The sequence below is a fragment of the Macaca thibetana genome, chromosome X (assembly GCF_024542745.1).
Source record: "Macaca thibetana thibetana isolate TM-01 chromosome X, ASM2454274v1, whole genome shotgun sequence".
Taxonomy (NCBI): Eukaryota; Metazoa; Chordata; class Mammalia; order Primates; family Cercopithecidae; genus Macaca; species Macaca thibetana.
The window spans coordinates 65,232,404-65,238,170 of record NC_065598.1 but is presented as its reverse complement, the minus strand read 5'-3'; positions in this window follow the sequence as shown (position 1 = coordinate 65,238,170).

Below are 5,767 nucleotides of genomic sequence, written 5' to 3'. Positions count from 1 at the left end.
GGCCATGTGCCATGAAGACATAAAGAGAAGCCAGGAAATCTTTTCCAAACTCCTTCAGCAGAGAGTGGCCGTGCAGTTGACTCTGGCTCTTCAGCTTTGAGGTAAGGGTTGTACTAGACAGGGGCTGACCTCTGCCCTCTTTGCATTATCACTGGAGCAAATATCACCTCACATTAGTAAGATTTTCACTTTTACTGAAGTTATTGAGTGGGTCCAGCCCATGGGAGCAGAATGGAGACAGATGCTGTATCAGTCTGTTTCCACACTGCTGATAAAGACATACCCGAGACTGGGAAGAAAAAGACATTTAATTGGACTTACAGTTCCATACGGCTGGGAGACTTCAGAACCATGGTAGGAGGTGAAAGGCACTTCTTACATGGCAGCAGCAAGAGAAAATGAGGAAGATGCAAATCTGAAACCCCTGATAAAACCATCAGATCCCAAGAGACTTATTCACTGCCATGAGAACAGTGTGGGGGAAACCGCCCCCATGATTCAAATTATCTCACACTTGGTCCCTCCCAGTGTATTATGGGAGCACCATTCAAGATGAGATTTGGGTGGTGACACAGAGCCAAACCATATCATTCTGCCCCTGGTCCCTCAAAATCTCATGTCTTCTCATTTAAAAATTAATAATGCATTCTCAACAGTACCCCAAAGTTTTGACTCATTTCAGCATCAATCCAAAAGTCCACAGTCCAAAGTCTCATCTTAGACAAGGCAAGTCCCTTCCATCTATGAATCTGTAAAATCAAAAGCAAGCTAATTACTTCCTAGATACAATGGGAGGACAGGTATTGGGTAAATACAGGCCTTCCAAATAGGAGAAATTGGCTGAAACAAAGGGGTTATAGGGCCCATGCAAGTCTGAAATCCAGTGGGGCAGTCAAATTTTTAAACTCCAAAATGATCTCCCTTGACTCCAGGTCATGCTGATGCAAGAGGTGGGTTCCCATGTCTTGGGCAGCTCCGCCCCTGTGGCTTTGCAGGGTACAGCCTCCCTCCTGGCTGCTTTCACAGGCTGGTGTTGAGTGTCTGTGACTTTTCCAGGTGCATAGTGCAAGCTATACGTGGATCTACCAGTCTGGGGCCTGGAGGATGGTGGCCCTCTTCTCACAGCACCATTAGGCAGTGTCCCAGTAGGGACTGTGTGTGGGGGCCCAACTCCACATTTCCCTTCTCTACTGCCCTAGCTGAGGTTCTTCATGAGAGCTCTGCCTCTGCAGCAAACTTCTACCTGGACATCCAGGCGTTTCCGTACATCTTCTGAAATCTAGGAAGAAGTTTCTAAACCCCAATTATTGACTTCTGTGCACCTGAGGCTCAACACCATGTGGAAGCTGCCACAGGTTGGGCTTGCACCCTCTGAAACCACAACCTGAGCTCTACGTTGACCCCTTTCAATCATGGCTGGAGTGGCTGGTACATGGCACCAAGTCCCTAGACTGCACACAGCATGGGGACCCTGGGACCTGCCCATGAAACCATTTTTTCCTCCTAGACCTCTGGGTCTGTGATGGGAGAGGCTGCTGCAAAGGTCTTTGACATGCCTTGGAGACATTTTCCCCATTGTCTTGAGGATTAACTTTCAGCTTACTTACATACTTATGCAAATATCTGCAGCCAGCTTGAATTTCTCCTCAGAAAATGGGATGCTCTTCCCGTTACTGGGTGTATATCCAAAGGATTATAAATCATGCTGCTATAAAGACACATGCACACATATGTTTATTGTGGCACTATTCACAATAGAAGAGACTTGGAACCAACCCAAATGTCCATCAATGATAGACTGGATTAAGAAAATGTGGCACATATACACCATGGAATACTATGTAGCCATAAAAAAGTATGAGTTCATGTCCTTTGTAGGGACATGGATGAAGCTGGAAACCATCATACTCAGCAAACTATCTCAAGGACAAAAAAACCAAACACCGCGTGTTCTCACTCATAGGTGAAAATTGAACAATGAGAACACTTGGACACAGGAAGGGGAACATCACACATCAGGGCCTGTTGGGGGTGGAGGGAGGGGGAGGGGTAGCATTAGGAGATATACCTAAAGTAAATGACGAGTTAATGGGTGCAGAACACCAACATGGCACATGTATACATATGTAACAAACCTGCATGTTGTGCACATGTACCCTCAAACTTAATGTATTAAAAAAAAAAGAAAAGACTTGAAAAAAAAAAAGAAAATGGGATGTTCTTTTCTATCATATTGTCAGGCTGCAAATTTTTCAAACTTTTATGCTCTGCTTCCCTTTTAAAACTGAATGCCTTTAACAGCACCCAAGTCACATCTTGAATGCTTTGCCACTTACAAGTTTCTTCTGCAAGATACCCTAAATCATCTCTCTCAAGTTCATAGTTACACAAATCTCTGGGGCAGGGGCAAAATGCTGCCAGTCTCTTGCTAAAACATAGCAAGAGTCACCTTTGCTCCAGTTCCCAACAAGTTCCTCATCTCCATCTGAGACCACCTCAGCCTGGATTTCACTTTCCATATCATTATCAGCATTTTTGTCAAAGCCATTCAATAAGTGTCTAGGAAGCTCCAAACTCCCACATTTTCCTGTCTTCTTCTGAACCCTCCAAACTGTTCCAACCTCTGCCTGTTACCAAGTTCCAGTTCTTCCACACTTTGGGGTATCTTTTCAGCAATGCCCCACTCTACTGATACCAATTTACTGTATTAGTCTGTTTCCATGCTGCTGATAAAGACATACCTAAGACTGGGAAGAAAAAGATGTTAATTGTACTTACAGTTCCACATGGCTGGGAGGCTCAGAATCATGGCGGGAGGTAAAAGGCACTTCTTACATGGTGGTGGAAAGATAAAATGAAGAAGATGCAGAAGCAGAAACCCCTGATGAAACCATGAGATCCCATGAGACTTATTCACTACCATGAGAACAGTGTGGGGAAAACTGTCTCTATGATTCGAATTATCTCCCACTGGGTCCCTCCCACAACACGTGGGAATTATGGGAGTACAATTCAAGATGAGACTTGGGTAGGGACACAGAGCCAAACCATATCAGATGCCTCCCACCCAAAAAGTCTTCCATTCTAGCTGAGGTGTGGGTGCCTCATCAGCCAGTCCAGAGAGCTTCCAGGATGACATCCTTGTTCAAACAGTGGTTGCTGATGGCTAAGAGTCCAGTGGAGAGCAATAAAAGTTAATTACCTGCAAGGATCAGCATTTGTCTTCTCTAGATCCTCCCCAGGGAGAAACAAGGTATCATAATGTAGGTTGAGGACCTTCTGGGGCCTCCAGCCCACTTGGTGCCCTCTTGAAGGCCTGGAATCTGTGCCAGGTTTCACCTAACTGATAACAGAATCAACCATAACTATCACAGGGGCAGGAAGCCTAGAGTCAAAGCTCTCCTCCAGTACTACTTAGTAGCTGTGTGATCTTGAGCACGTTGCTTAACCTGTCTGATCCCCAGTTTCCAATTCTGTCAAACAGAAGTAATGAGTATATTCACCTCACAATGTTATGGGAGGTTTAATGAAGGGTGTGAATACAAAAGAGCTATATAAACTGTCAACCGCTGCACAAATTGGAAGAAGTTCTATTGCCAGGAATTCTTCCGACTGTCTGACCAGCAGTCCTCCCTCTACCCATGGACTCCTCTAGCTGTAGTTTCCACCCATACCCTCTTGTTCTTCAAGGCAGGCTGAGTTGTCCTCCAAACATTACAACTGCCTTCCTGAATCTTGTGGTACCCCCATTCTCTTTTTAATTAAAAATAGAGACTCAAGGGGATGCAGTCTCTGATGTCAGACCTTGGAGGTGTTGTCATAGGGTGGAGGTTGTAGGTAAGATCTGGGTGACCTTTTGGTGGAGAGGGTGAAGGAGTAAGGACCTGTGCTCAAATGTGTTTCTTCCCTTCCTCCCAGCAGCCATTCTTCCAATAACAGATGACCAGCTCCATAAAGCCACCTCAGAAATCTGCATTTTAAACATGCACCCCAGATGATTCCAATGAGGAGTTCCTTAGACCAGACTTCGAGAACACCTGCTCCAATCATCTATATGGCCAGGGATAATAGCTTTGCTGTGTTATTTGCAGTTTAACACAAGGCAATATCCTATCCCAAATGGTGGAAGTCAACACACTGTGACTGACAGGTGGGACTAACATTTGGGATGCAGGCTCTCCACTTCTCAGATGGTACCTCATGTGTGTGACCACAGGGGCTCCCAACGTGCAAATTCATTTCCATCTGCCAGCGTTTGAGCCAAGTGAGCTTTGTTTGCCAACAGCCTCTGCTACAATCCTTCCGTGGGTTCAGGGGCAGGGAAGCTGTGACCACCAAGAGAGGTACAGATCATGGAAAGGCAAGGAGCCAATGTTCAGGAGCCCGGGAAGAATACATATAGCGGCTTGATAGAGGAAGACAGCAGGGCGCCCCTTTCAGAAATAATTTAATGGAAGGAAAGGAGATGGAGCGACTGAGGGAGATGGTCAAAGGGTTCTGAGCCCAGGAAGCGTGTTCAGGGAGGTCTCTTTCAGGGACACTGGTAGGAGCCCAGGGCAGAGGAGTCAGTGTGGGTAGGAGATGACATTATTTCCAAGTAGCTCGAGAGGAAGGGCACCCAGTTCCTTTTCTCAGTGACTGTGTCAGTGGCAGCAGAAACTGGTGTGCTGCACAGTGTCAATGTCACCGGTTTCATGCCAGACCAGGAGGCAGGAATCCCAGGTTTGAATCCCACTCCAATTATAGATGCTGGGGGTAGGGAGAGGGAAGGTCTCTGTAAACAGGTTGCAGCTCTGCCTTTGGAACCAGTGCTAAGACCTGCAGAAGAGCTGGATACTACTTGGCAGGGATGCTGCATAGAAAGTCTAGACAAGAAATGAGTGGAACCAGAAGACTTTACAGTCTCTCTCATGCCTATGTGTCTGTTTCTTTATTTTTCTGGTTAATCCAAAGAAGTTTGAGGAGATTTGCCTGGTAGGGAGGAGGAGGATACTTCTAACATTGATTGAGTGCTTTATTGTATACTTCAGATTGTTCTAAGCCCCTTATGTATTGACTCATTTCATCTTTATATTCATAGGAAGTTGGTACTTTTATGACCCCAGATCTACAGATGAGGAAACTGAGGCACAGGGGTTAAGTAACTGACCTAGGATTCCTGTTTTAGAGTAGGCCAGGTTATGCTGCAGTGATAGACATCACCCAAACATCGGTGACTTAAAAAGAGAGTTTTTTCTCACTCATATTATATGTCCCTTGTGGGTCGACAGGAGGGTTCTAGCACCCAGGCTGGAGGAGGAGCCATCATCTTGTGACTTTGACATCACCATCTCAACATGGCCTTCCACCATCTCAACATGGCCTTTCACCATCACCAAAACTGTGCAAGAGAAAGCCGTGGAGTAAAGGACCTGCAATTAGATGCTTAGACCCACATATGACCCCTGTCACTTCTGCCCTCAGTTCCTTAACCAGAACTAGTCACATGGTCACATGTAACTTCAAAGAAGTGGAAATGTATAAGCCTCTGAACACTTGGCAATGAAAAGACCCTCATATTGAGGAGCACTGGCAATACCTATCACAATCCTGCAACTGGTAAAGAGTCAACCTTAAGCTACTGGGTTCCCAAACCTACGCTCCGTGTCACTGTGCCTGCTGTCTTCCCATGCCCCCCAAAAGGAAGGGCTGGACCTCTACCGTGTGACATGGCTAGTGATTGGCATGGCTTGGGGAGGGTAGAAGAAGTGGGAATTGGGGTTTCTTC